We start from the raw sequence: 14,527 nt of genomic DNA on the forward strand, positions 1-14,527 counted from the left end.
TGCATTTATGTGTCTACTCAGGAGGCAAGCCAGTACTTTAGGATGGATGTTCCCAGGCATTATATATTTCCTGTCCTATAGCTCCCACCACCATATGCTTTCCACCACCATATAGTCCTACCCAGAACAGAGGCAGCCCAATATAATTATTTACCTGTACTTCCCAGATCTTTTCAAGCATTTTCTCCAACCTCTCAGCAAACGCACGGGACAGCAAGGAAAACATCGCACCTCATCTGCCCAAACAGAACCTGCTCTGTAGCTGGGGGAAAGGTTCACGGGCAGCCAAAACATTCCCCGGTATTAAAACCTACCCTAAACACTCCAGCAAACGGGAGCAGGGGTTGCTACCTGCCTCCTGTCAGATCAGCGTATCTCTCCTGCCAAGGAGCACGATACACCTCCTGCCCCTTTTACCCTAGGAGGAAAGCTGCAGCCCTGAGCCTTGGGACGAGCTCCCCAGCACTTTGGGGTCACACAGGGCTCAGCTCGGGCTCTAGACTTTGACACCGCTCTTTGGAGCAAGCCTTGCCACTGGCTCCCCAGCAAGTGTGATGGCACCTGCTGCCTCGTCTCACCCCGCTCTCATGGGGGAAGGCTGGCAGGCGAGCGGAGGCCCCACGCGTGATTGCAATCCTACCTGTGCTTGGCGATCTGCAGCTCTTTCCCTCACGCGCATCCCCCAGCTCTCAGGGCCATGCTGCGGCCAGTGGGCTCCCACAGCAGTCGCTACGCTCTGCCTGCGCTCCGCTCTCCTCCCCGCGCCGCCTGGCAATCCCACGGCAGCTGCTGCGTGGCCACCTCCAGCCCCTCGTGGGCTGTGGGGTGAGACGGGGAAGGTACTGGTGCTGCAGTGGAAACCCGAGCTCTCTGCCTGTCTCTCCTTCCCTCCCTCTATCCTCCTCCTTCTCCTCCTCCTCCCTCTCCCTCCCTCCCACCCGTAGGTAACAGCCGCGCACTGCCACTGCAGTGGGATCGGCAGGGAAAGGAAAGTTAGCAACTGTCCACAAATGGGTTTATTCTGCATTTATTTGGGGAGGGAGGGAGGCAAAGACCCCCACGGTGAAGCTGGCGCTGTAAACGGAGCCACAAATCCTGCCGGAGCAGAGATAACCCCTTGCAGTGCTGGGAAGTTGGGCACCGCGCTCTGGGTTAAGAGCAAAGCTGCCTTGGTGTTCACAGCCCGGGGAAAATCTTGCACCCAGGCACCCTCTGAGCCATGGGGTTTCCCTTTAAAAACCTCGACAACCTGGTGAAGAGGGCAACAGGGAGCTAAGAGCACACCATATCTGCCACACGGCCGCCTCCAGGAACTCATCACAAAAGGGAGTGGTGCAGGATTTTCACCTTCACTGATGCACATTGACCCCCGTGGCTGCAATTAGTGAGGGAAAGTTTAACGACAACAGCTACGGAAGCAAAAAGCTACAGGCAAATACATTTCTTTCTTTAGGGCTGCAAGCTCGAACTGGATTGAATGCTTCCAGATAGATGTTGTGGGTAAAGAGGCCCATTTAATAGCCACCTTCCCGCTAACAACTCAGGGAGTTTGGACTTCCAGCAAGAAGTATTCCCTTTGATTTGTCACTGTCAGGTTTTGAAATGGGTTGCTCTAGCGCGGCACAAAAACAAGGGACGAATCAATCACCACAGGCTGCTGGCAGCTCCCTTCCTCCTCTCCCTTGGCTCCAAGTGTATAGACAGATAGATGTCACGTAGGAGATGCACAAAATGCTGTTTCCTTCTTCTTTGCAGGAGAAATGCAAGAGTATATGTTGGGAACCACTTCCAAAACTGCTGCAGACAGCACTGCTCCAATAGGGCGCACACAGCCCCGGGCAGGGTCACACGTTGAAGGGCTCCTGCTCACGGCAGGCTGAGAGGCTGGCATCTTTTGGGGAGGTGAGGAATAAAGGGGAACTCAGAGAAATGTAGGTGTAGTGCTGGGAAAAGCAGGCAAAACCTACCTCTTATTCAACACTGCACTTGGTGTGTAGGGCCACCCCTACGACAGGAAAGCGTTTAAGCAGAGTAATGTAAACATATGTCTATATTTCAATATAAGTCAACATATGTCTACATGAAATCGGTTCTCAAGGAGTGAGTCAGGGCCCAGATCAGCATTGTAGTTGAACTAAAATAGTCCTCAGCCTTCTCGAAAAGCACATAGCTTTAACCTGTCACATCAAATGAAAATTATATACTTAAACTATAATCTTCCTGTTCCCTTAGTCATCAAAAGAGGCAAGATCAAATTAAAAAAAAAAAAAAAAAAAAAAAAAAAGGAAAACATGGGGTTCTGAGAAGCTGGCTGAGAAGCTCACAGAGAAAGACATGGGGCTTGGAAAAGGAAAGTCTCTGCCTTCCAAACCAAATTTGTCCCCAAGCCCATCTCCCCCAGCATTCCCCATAGCTCCTTTCTCCTTCCAGCAGGACACTGGAGCTCAAAGCACTGATTGTGCTGGTGGATCTGTGTTGTCATCTCCTCGGGCAAGTGATGTGGGTTGGAAGAGTCCTTAAAAAGTGACAGGTAATATTTCCACAGCTCACTGCAGCACAAGGCAGGCAGAGGGAAGGTCAAACTGCAGTCACCCATCAAAAGGTGCCGTTGTTTGGTGGGGGATTAGCTTTGATTTGCTGTGGTGTTGTTCTGTAGTTGCTTTTTTTTTTTTTTTTAATGTTATGAAAAAGTGAATAGGAGCTATGTCCTTGGGCTATTCTGAATGCAGGTGCTGATAAGATGGGTGAAGGCAGAGCAGTGCTTGTAGCTGAAGAGGGTGAGTAGCTTGTGGGCTGTGTACCAGCAACAGGTACTGGATGCACTGGGAGTTTCAAGGCTATTCACTTTATGCAACATGAAATCCAATTCTCAAGTAGAAGTTTTCAGCATCTTTCTACATTGAATCTACGTGCAGATTATTTTCTCAGTCAGGAGGAGGACTTCTGTTGGAAGTTTTTGGGCAAAGTTTGTCATAATGACATTAATAGCAGTGCAATTTAACCTCACGCGAGGAGCAGCGGTACCAATAAAATGCATTTGTATAGTAGCCAAATGGCTTCTACCCTCATATTTATAGTATTGTAAGTCCAGCGATGCAGAACCGCTCCTCTGGCAGACAGAGCAAGCTGTGCTGGTGAGCTAAGTACGTCAGTTACCTCACTATACATCTGCCTTCATCTACATAATGGCATCCCTGCTAGATGAAGGTGGGAGTTGTGCTCACTTAACCATACCAAAATACTTGAAGTCTCACCACAACTTGTCCAAACAAGACCTTAAATACCCAATGCCTGCCTGTGCGGCCTGTGCCACGCATCACTGCCAACAGCTGCCTGCGGGCATGGGAACATCCCTCTTCTGCTGGCCTGCTCCTCCCTGCCTCCCGCACGCCCTGCTCCGATTCTCTGCCCGAGGGAGCCAGCAGCTCAGGGTCTGGGGCTGTCTGCATGCAAACCTGAAAATACAAGGTATTTTCAGTCCGGGATCTGCTTGTCGACACGTTGCCTGGTGAACACGGGAATGCAGAGGACATCACTTGGTTTTACATCCCATTTCTATTCATTTCATGCTCCTGTGGTGGCATGGGGACAGGGACAGGGATGGGGACAGGGAGGGAGGGGACTGTGTGCTCCCTTGGCCGGGTTGGGGTAAGTCCTGCAGCAGATATGCTGTGGGCCCACTGCATGTGAATGAAAGCATTTTAAGTGCATCTTAAAGGGAGGTTATGGATAGCAAGCATCCCATTTGAAAAATACGTGCACAACAATAGTATGACTCTGTCTTATACTCATTCACTTGCTTCATACATTTTTTACGGAGCAGTTTGAGCCCAGGCCAGTGGACCTCCACTGTAGCACACCACGACATAACAAGAAGCCACTTATGAAAATGCCAAAGACTGGACAATCAGATGTAAAACTCTGACAAATAATTTCCCATAGGAATTTAATTCAGAGGGAAAAGCCTTAAGTTGCCCCATAGCTGTTCACGCTTTATTTTGCATACAGGAGTTAAGGTAATCAATAAAAGGTCAAGTCATTTATTGAGAATAAGCAATAAATGATTAAATAAACTAATACTGCTTTATAATCTTCTCTAATTTGCATTCACAATGTATATAGTGAATATAGCATTATATATATGTATATAGTGTATATAGTGTATATAGTGTATATAGTGTATATAGTGTATATAGCATTAGTTTTGTTTGCATGCTTAATGCCAGCTTCTACTCATTATTTGTAAGAAAGCCTGCTGCTGATATGTGAAGAGAACTGCATTCAGATGTGTAAAAGTAAAATGTTCTGATTTCCCTTGTGTATATATTGCTAACAATTTTTTGCTAGCTAAGCAAAACTCTTGCTATCTAATCCCTTCCTGCAAAGCACAAAGACCCTCGGAGAGTCAAAGAGCATCTCCAGCTGAGGTCTGGAGCTTGGTCCTTCACCATGTGCAGCAACACTCACTCAGAAGGATAGTGTAGGCTGCAATGAAGCTGCTTTTTGATTTTCTTTTTAATAAGCCGGCCAACATTTTCACCACAGTCTTCTTACGTGTTAGACGAGGGCTGCACCTGGTGGGTGTCCACACAGCATGGGAGGCTGTGGGATCATTGAATGGCTTGGGTTGGAAGGACCTTAAAGATCATCTGGTTCCAACCCCCTGCCGTGAGATCCTGGCTGTGGTGTGGAGGTTTGGGCTCCTGCAGCTTCCTCGTGACAGGACAAGGGGTAATGGTTTAAACTGAAAGAGGGGAGATTTAAATTAGACATTAGGAGGAAATTCTTCACTCAGAGGGTGGTGAGGCGCTGGCACAGGCTGCCCAGAGAAGCTGTGGGTGCCCCATCCCTGGAGGTACTCAAGGCCAGGCTGGATGGGGCTTTGGGCAGCCTGGGCTGGTGGGAGGTATCCCTGCCCATGGCAGGGGGTTGGAACTGGCTGATCTTTAAGGTCCCTTCCAACCCAAACCTGTCTGTGGTTCTGTGATTCTGTGGCTCGTTAACTGTAACCTCCTACACTGTGCTTCTGCTACTCTCTTGTGGGCTCTTTCCAGAGACACAGCCAGGGGTGCCCCACTGCTCCAGCAGCCTGTGACCCTCCAAGTCCCCCAAAAGAGTCCTTCCTCGTGGCTGTCTTGCAGCAGGTGCTAAGCACTGCTTTACAACAACGGTGATAATCAAATAACATGCTCCGGGCTTCAACTGACAGGAATAAGGAAAGGCATTTATTTCACCTTTTCTCACTGTATAATTAATGGGAGGTATGTGGAGCTTTTTTATTTATTTGTTTCTGTAGGCTTTTCTCCAATGTGAAGTGTAAAGAAAATTAAAAAATAAAGTAAAAAAAAAAAAAAAGAAACAAAACAAAGACACTGAAGCACTGTCCTGATCAGGTACAAGAGACTGGGCCAGAATGGCTACAAACCCACAAAGTGTGTGCCTTGCTCCATGATTTCCCTTCAGGAAGGGATTTCTGCTCCCAAGACCACTGTCTCTGAGCTACTGAGTTTAATGCAGTTTCTTACTTATTTATTTATTATCAACCTGTTTCTCTGCTGGGCTGGCAAGAGAGCAATTGCCAAGGGGAAGGTATCCAAAGAGCATAGTTTTGATCTGGCTCAAAACAAAGGCCGTCAACAGGAAAGTTTCTGTTTATTTGGATCAAAATCAAGTATACCAAAGCTTTCACATTTGAAAAAATAGCAGTCCACAGGGACAGCCCAGAGGCAGGGTGAGCCTACCTCCTGGGCAATTGCCTGCCCTGGCAAGTGCTATGCATAGCCAGCCCCAGTGTACGATGTTGTTCGATGAGTTTAAAGCTGATTGAGAAATCAGGTGCTTTGTTATGTGTTTGCCCTAATGGATCAAGTGCACCCCAGCAGATGGTTTTGGTCTGAGCCTCGGGTTTCTTTAAAAAAAGCACCGGGGTACTGCAGCACCAGCAGAAGTGGCTCCTACACTATTTCCCTGCAGCAAAATGCTGCAAATCCAGCTGAATGCACCAAGCTAACTTGCTGTCAGACACAAAACTGGTATAAAACAGGACTCAAGGGAAATCTGACCCAGTACTACTTTCAACGAGATTTAAAATTCAGAAAAAATGTTCTCCTAAAAGCACAACAAAAATTAAATTATTTTTGACATCATTCCTCTTTGAAATGTTCCTGCTTGGTTTAAAATAGGATTTCAAGAAGTGAAACATGTTATTCCTCGAAGAATAAAAGGCCATTCGGCAAACACTTATTTCTTTAAAACATGTAATGGCTGTATAGAGCCTTGCCACATAAGCCTCAAATCAAATGCAAACTTTCACCTATTTTTTTTTTTCAAGGAAACCCTGTTAATCAGCACTGCTCTCTCTCATCCACCTGTTTACAGAGTGCTCTGCTGCACTCTGACCCTTTCTGTTGCCTCAGAAAGGTAACATTCACAGAGATTTAGAAATTATATTTACGAAACTGTACAGGTTTGTCTCCTTTTCTCCATTTTTTTTTTTTTATTATTTTTTCCCAGATGAATGAGGGCAACTATTGCTAGATTGATAGGTGTCCATCTTCCCTCTGATCCCTCTGATTTCCAGGTATCAAACTCATGTCCTACATCAGCAGCTTCCAACTTTTCTTCTTTTTTGCTTGACAGACACAAGCGGAGGGCAGTGGTGTACCCAGTCCATCCTCCACATGGCAGAGAAACACTTCTTCCCCCTAGGGCACATCTCCTTGGGGCAGAGACTTCCATCATTGTTGTATATACTGGGCTGGTGCTTACAGCACTTGCCTTTACAAGGGGCACCATGAGCTCATTTAGGAGTTTCTCCGTAAAGCAAGTTGTCAGTGGGACCAGGAGCAGACCCTGCTCTCTTCTTCACCCTGTCCAAGCAGACAGCTCAAACATGACATCAAAAAGCTCCGTGACTCAGCACCCTAAGCTCTTCTCAGCATAAGGGCAGCTGGATAGTGCAGGTCTGTCTGCCTCCAGGATGCTCGTGACTGCTAGTTTGGCTTTAGCCCTGGTTCCCCTTGACCCTCCTACAGCTAGCTGTTAAACATGGGTGTCACAGGAGTGCACGCAGTATCCAGTTGAGTACTGTTGTGTTATTTCCAATTCCTCACTTGCCAGTTCAGAGCTTGTTAATCTTTAGCACCATGCCATGAAATGCAGAGGAGCAGTAAATGTACCTGGCCTTGTTTTCTCTTGTCCACTTAATCCACTCCCTGCTCTTTCTTTCCCCTTGAATGGGATTCAGAAAATGGAGTTGTAATTAAGAAAGAAAAAAACTTTTTATCTGGAAGCAGTCCCCATGTTAACAACTGCAAAACGTATCCTCTAACATCTTACTTACTCCATCAATTAACACCACGGCGTTTGTGCAGCAGTCCCATACACACAGCCCTGTGAAGGCAGCACAGCCAGGCTTTGGCTCCCGGCTCCGCTTGCCAAGGACATCCAGACACCCACATCTCCCAAAGATGCAGGCACCTTCTGTTAAGGCTATTTAAATGTTTCAGGGTAATTCTGCATGTCCAGCTTGTGTTTCTCCCCTTGGTTCTTGGGCTCAGAAATGTGCCAGTGCCTGTACTGCCCTCAGCCTCCTCCAAATCCATCAGTGCGTGGTGTTGCACTTGTGCTCCTGGAGGTAGTCATGAAGCCATGCTACTGGTTACTAAAGGAAAAGACACTTGGGGTAAAAAGTAAAAATAAAAAACTGATGTGCTGCCTCAGATGTCTAAGAAGTTTTTTAATGGCTGAACATAGCTAGCTCAGACACTTTAAATAGGCACACACTGCACTTCTCTGCTATATCTTGAAGGTTAACGCACACCCTCTGCAATGCACTTAGAGCACAGCACATTAATATGAAGTGACTTTCTTAGCATCATCTGTCACTTCCCTCCCCACTTTGCAAGACAGCCATTGCACCCTCCATTGCCACCCTGTAGAAAACAGCAAGCATCCCTTTACTACCTTATTTCCCTCAACACCAAAACCAATTCCCACATTAGACAGTACATTTTCGTTACCATCAGCCACAAAATCAAGGCAAGCAAGGCAATGGCTCAAGCCAGCCCCAACGACTTGTAGGTTCAGGATACAGCAAGAGGGGCCAGACCAACAGCTTCAGAGGTAAGTGACTGGTCTGTCAGTGATGGTGCATGATCAAATGCTCTGTTCCTGCTCCATGCCACTTCTGCCACGGCACCACTTCTGCCAAGAGCCATCCCTTGGTGGGCAGTGGCTGCCCCACTGCAGCCCCCATCCCATGCCAGGAGCTGTTGCCTGGCCCCCCATGCAACCCACAGCCCCAACACAAGGAGCCTGCCCTTTGTGCTCCTTTTGGGAGCAAAAAGGGCAGGCCGAGGCGCCATCCTCTGAAAGCAGCTGACCTTCACCTCGGGCACGGCGATAAAGCCAGCTGCCAGGTCCTACAGTGCCAGCAGACCCTGCGGCGACCATGGGACAAGCCCCTCTGTAACCCAAAGAGGCTCATCACCTCGCCAGGGATTATCTCCCCGGGCATTTCTGAAGCCCACCTGCTGAGGCTGACAGGGATCAAGTGTCTGCCAAGCCCTCGAGCTGTTTGAGCAGCAGTGACAAGGCTTCAACGCGTGCCTTCAAGGCATTGTGCACCAAGATACCTGTGGTTTCTGCATGAGTGACTTGGGGGAAGATGGTGGTGCTGACATTAGCAATAGCAACAGTCAGGCTGAGATCTCCACAGGGGAAAAAACATACTGCTAATACATTACCAGATATATAGCACTGCCTGAGCTCACTCTCTGGAGCCACCTTTGACACCATGGTAGCACCACAGGCAGATTTCCACCCGCAAAACCCCAGCTGCTAACAGCAGACAGCTGTTCAAGGGTAGTTCCTGGCCACCTTACCAAGTCCTGCCAAGTATTGGCTCTCTCACTGCATGGAGAAGCCATGTAAGCAGTATAAAGGAGGCCTCTCATTTCCGTGCTTGTGTCTCTCTAGCTGCTGCTTCTCTTCAGGTGAGAGATATTTCCAGGTTATGGAAATGTTCATGATGAGATCCTGTTTTTCAGCATGTCAGGCAGAACTGTCCTGTGTGTTGGGTATGTGCAGTCATATGGTCACCGTACCCTATCCTTGCTTTATCTCTCATGCAGGTCCTCAGGACGTGTAATGCATGATGCACCAGGTGCATCTGCTGAACATTCATATTCCTTTTCTCTGCATCAAGTTCCTTCTCCAGCTTCATCCTTTCTCTAGCCCCAATCACGCAGAAACTCTCAACACCCACCTTTTTGCTGGACGGAGCCAACCACAGCTCTGTCACCTCCTATGGTAAATTGGGCCACACAAGCCCTGGTACCTGGAACAGCTTTTTCCTGATCCCCCAGTGTGAATCCATCCTTTTGGAGCAGAGGATCAAACACCACCTCGTACCCAAACAAGGTGCCACCGCAGCCTTATGCAACATTACTTGGTATGTAATACCCTGCGCTTCTGAAAATAGCTCCTGAACACATCCACTCATCACATTTCTCCTTGCCACCACTGCATCGCGTTACAGCTCCTCCTGGCTCCCAGACGAACCCATGCCACAGGCATGTGTGGCCCCTCTCCTCCCAGACCAGTCCCAGGAGGATGAGCACCCAGCTTGTAGCAAAAAATCTTATTTATCCCCAAAGCATGTGATGCTGGTTCTCCGTACTGTCAAATTTTACCTTGCTTGTGTCCTTTGGGGCCTGCCTTCCTGGCCCATTGCCCCGTTCTCCTCCACAAAACGCCTCCCAGCTTCTCGCCAGTTCTGAACTTCATCAGCACGCCATCCTGTGCCAGGCCATCAACTAAGCATGGTTCCCAAAACCCATCCCTGAAGATACTCTCCTCCATGGTCCTGCTGGAGCTGTTTCTTCCAGCTGCTGCAGGCATCTGTGATGGGACGTACCGGCTGCTTCACTGAAACCAGCCCCAGGCTGGCCAGAGGTTGGATATCATTTTCTATCACTGCCTCTAGCTTTCATCAAAATCTGATTAGGAGCACATAGATGCTGGTACCAGACCTGATTAAGTTGCCTGCAGCCAGCATTAACACAGCATGCTGCATCATTAAAACCCAGCGATCTTGCAACCCTTATGGAAAAGTACTAGAGCATACGGGAAGCCAAAAATCCTCTGATAATCCATGCTCCATCCTCGACTGCCAGCAATCACTCACATAGGATAACCAGAGGCTGCTTCTCAGCCAAGGCTGCTGCTGTGGGGTCTCCCTGGCCAAAGGGATGCTAAAGAAGATGCTGGAAGAGGATGCGTCCCCTTTGTTTGGAGTTTATTTTGTGAGTGACTCACTTGCTAAAAAATAAAAACAAAAAAATCTCTATGGTGAGGGAAGGATGTACAGGCTGGGCAGCAAGAAGAAAAGCCGCTGGTGTGCCTTGTGCTGCCTGGGATGCTAACTTTATCAGGGCGGTGTGGCTCCGAAGGCTGAGGCCAGCAACAGCAGGTGCGCACACAGCCCCTGAGCTGCTCTGCTCTGTGCTCACCTCTGCCTCTGCCCTGGCCTACTGAACCCACACAGATGCTGGAGGGTTTCTGCTGAAACACCATCAAGCTGTGAAGACAAAAAGAAATAAAAACCTTCCCCAGAAGGCTGGAAATTGGAATTGACAGGAAAACAACAATCATCAAGGATGCTGTATTGAAAGTCAGTGCAGCACCAAGAGCCTCCCTCTGCCACCAGTGCAGCAGTACCTGATACCGTTTAGTTGGTCATTTATTCTGCAGGCTGTGTAGAGTTGGGTGATGGCAAGCATTGAGGATGCAATGTGGAGGAGAAGGTGGTTTTGATAGCTGTCAGGTATCACTATACTGAAAAAAAGTAGAAGTGAGTATTTTCTAATGTCAGGTGGACAACTCAGACACATATAAGCTCATCAAAGAAAGAAGATGCAGTTATGCTTCCATCTTCTGATCAATGTATTGATACTTTGATTTTATGCCCATAAATTTTCTGTAACAAGATATATATATATATATATATTTATATATATTACTTTCAGAGAGAAGGTAAACTATAAGGAAGTTAATTGGAAAGTCTGTGGTCCAAAATGTTTTTGGACAGGCTGGTATCAAAACTCAACTTCTCTTAGACTTGTTTGGTGTCATGACAACTCTATTGCTTGTAAAGTGTCCTGAAAGTGAAGGATACTTTTCCTCAGTGAAGCTGTGGTTACCATAATGCAGGTCCTGGTGTTCTCAGGTTCATCCATAGTCCCTCTAAGGTAGGGATTGCATAGCTCCATCCTACTTCAAACCATGGGTGCTATATGTTGTGAAGCAGGGGGATACACACCAGGTAGTCCACATCTAATTTGGACTCCAGTACTCTTGACCTGTGGCATGAAGCACGTCATCGAACCTCTGCAACTTATTTTCCCATGAGCAAAAAGGAGACAGTAACTCATTAAGGATGAGAGTCTCAGCTGAGTGTTGATGTTTCCCTGTTTGCTGTGTGCATGGCAATGACTGTGTGACTGCAGGAACGTCCCTCGTTCTTCAAGATATTTGACATCAAACCATAAACTTTCAATCTGTCTTCTGAACAAATTACTCTGTCGAATTTTCAGGTTTCCAGATTGTTTGTCAAGTGTATCTCCATCTTTCTGAAGTTGTCAAAGGATGCCGATAAATAGCTTATCTCCTTTAACACTGATATTCTCGCAGCACACAGAAGACTATTAGCAAGTCTTATTAGATGGGAGGCAGGTGAACAGATAAGGGGGATAGAAAGGTGACCAGAAACACACACCAAAGGCTAGCACAGTGTTGCCAAAACTACTGAGTAGTTTCGTTTCTCTGCAATAAATTTCCCTTAGAGTTTTCTCAGAAGAAAACCTCTTACATGATTTGGTGTATCAGAAGTGCTCTTATACAAGAGACAACATGGCACAGGTTGCTGTCTGGACCTGTAATTCAACCCCCTATATTACTAGCAACAGACTGAAGCCCCTAATACTCATTTTCCTGCAAAGCAAGCCACTGAGTATCCCTGCCTGCCCGGGTACTTTGTGATGATACTTGTCATTTCTTTCGTATTTCATCAGTCTGTTAAATTTGGCAATCAATCAATTTAAAGTGCAAACAGCCACCACCCCATGGCATGCATGGATCTATAGGCTTGAAACCTTTCTAATGTTAGCTTGTTTCAGTACAGTTGAAGTTTCTAGCATAATTCATCAAGGAAAATACTCTACATACCGAAGTGTCACCAAAAGCAGCATGCTGTTTTGTGTTTAACTGCGGTGCTCCAGCAATGATTTTGCATCCACAGTGAGATGCAGTGTCAGGCAGTCCCTGCTAGCCAGGTGGGGTTGTTTTCTCCCAGTAAATAATAAACGGCATAATCATGCATACAGTATGTTTTCTATTGAATCTAATTCACTAGCTCATGTACTTTTGCTGTTAGAAAAGTGGAATTAGAAAAGACTTAATGCTTTTCCTAGTTGCACCAAACCACTGCAGAAAGTGTTAAGCTTATGCAAGCAGAATTAGCATTAGGGCTAAAATCACAGGGCTCTCCTGCAGAGCAGCAGCTGGCTTTCAGTGAGGTTATCCTTTGCATACTCACAACCTCCTTTCGTCTGGCAGAAAAGACAATCAGCAAATGCTAGGAAGTGTTATCCCAAGGAAAGCACCGAGGGTCTGTTTGGTAGGTACGGCCGTGCACTGCTGGCTTTCTCACTAGGCACTGAAAGTATCCTAGGACTGGGTCAGTGCACTGTGTCTGTAGGTGAGGCTTAGCATTCCTCACATTCCCCGAGGGCCTTGCCAGATTATGCGCTCTCAAGAAGATGGTTGCCATATTTCTGCCTTAAAAAGTAATACCTGGATGTGTGAGGTGTGGTCGTTTTTTTTCATGACTGAAGCCATCGGGCCTGCCCGGTGTACTGGTTATGCTGGGGCTCTTGGCTCTGCACCTCAGCAGGGGGAAGGCAGAGCTTGCAGGACATCGTGCACACAAAGCTCCGCAGCCCGGGATACAACAAGGCTACTGCAGGTGTGCAGGTTGTCACACAGCACGAGCTCATCGTGTTGGGTTTATCTCATTTGCAGGGTGACTCCATATTTCCAGGTGTCTCCATAACTTCCTGACAGCAAATTGCAAAAGTCCACTACCCACAGTCTAAAACAGCCCTCTCTTTTGTGCCTCGCACACTGTTCTGCTAATTTCATTGCACATCCTGGCTGTGTATAATGATTTTCTTTACAGTGTTGCAGTATTTCTTGACTAGCAGTTCTGCATTCATCTTATTCAGTGCCTTTATGATGTTCAAAATGCCTTGGCTTCCTCTCAAAATGTAAGAGTCTTTTTAGTCTCCTCGTGGAACAGCTGCTCCATTCTCTCGAGCTGTTTTGTTGTTTTCTTTGTGCCACTTATATTACCACATCTTCCCCGAAACGCAGAGCCCAGACAGCACAAAATGCTCAAGATGTCAGCTCGGCAAGGCTGTAAATGACAACAGAGTCACGCTGTCTCCTGATGGTGTCCAGCGTTTTGCTGGGTCTTGGCCGCTGCTGCAGGTTGAGCTGATGATTTCGGTGAGCTGTCAGCGAGGACTCCAAGGTCCTTCCCTCGCTGCAGCTGGCAGCTCTGAGCTCTGCATCACCTACAAGCATAAGAACAGCGTGGGCAGAGAACTGCTTACCCATCTTTCGCCTCCCAGTGCTCTGCAGACTTCAGATGTATCCTGAACAAATAAATGGACCCGCTCAAGAGGTTCAGGAAACCTCCCCAGCTTTTTCTTCTACCTAATTTGTTCTGTTATTTTTATAGTGATCACACACAGCACTGGAGATCTCCACTTAAAAAGCCAGCCTCTTGTTGATCAGAGTTAAATATAAAGTTACAGTTCCTTTGGGTATGTAGCTACGGGCTACTTTAATAAGTACTTTTTATCCTCTCACTTCCCCTGTAAGCAGTTATTATAAATCTCCTAGCAAGTAATTGGACAAGGAGATGAAATCCAAGCTCCATCCTGCTCAGTGAACTTCTAAATAACAGTTAGAGCATGAATATGGATTAATTTTCTCTGTCTCCTCGACCCAGTGAATACAGATCTATCCCTGAAAACTGACAAGGCTGGGACATCTCTTTCCTACAAAGAAGATCATGTATCCTTGTGGCTAGGGTCTCCTGCAGGTGGGCTGCTGATGCCTCCGTAAACAACGATAGGATCAACCCCTGTGCTCTCCGTGTCCTAAATAAATATGTTAACCCTGGTTCAACCAGGTAAGAGAGGGAGAAAGTGCCTTATTTTCTTCTCTTATTTTGTATGAGCTTCTGATCATGCCTGATCTGTTTCTGCCTCTCTGGTGAAAGAGGAGTATGCTCATGTATCTTGTACATCCTATGGGACTCAGGTAAATGTATACACAGCACCAGAACCATTAGCAGGAACACGAGGCAAGGTGAAAAGCTAAAACCCTAATGATGGAGAAAATGTAATTTTACAGATACTAGTGGAGCTTGCTAGGATTAAATGAACACTTTTTACAG

General features: G+C 47.0%; 1 protein-coding gene across 5 annotated transcripts in view; it reads right to left on the bottom strand.

Moving 5' to 3' along the window:
• Positions 1 to 12,675, bottom strand: part of B3GALT5 (beta-1,3-galactosyltransferase 5) — a 31,557-nt gene extending 18,882 nt beyond the window's left edge. For 3 of the 5 annotated variants that reach the window (XR_014316758.1, XM_082751723.1, XM_082751724.1), the window contains exon 1: positions 641 to 853. The gene's annotated coding sequence lies outside the window, so the exon portion shown is untranslated. Of the gene's footprint in view, positions 1 to 640; positions 854 to 12,598 lie in introns of those variants that run through there. The other 2 variants (XM_082751726.1, XM_082751725.1) reach the window with 2 other exon arrangements.
• Between the last annotated feature and the right edge of the window lie 1,852 nt (positions 12,676 to 14,527).

This window comes from Aythya marila (genome assembly GCF_965140915.1).
Source record: "Aythya marila genome assembly, chromosome: 1".
NCBI lineage: Eukaryota > Metazoa > Chordata > Aves > Anseriformes > Anatidae > Aythya > Aythya marila.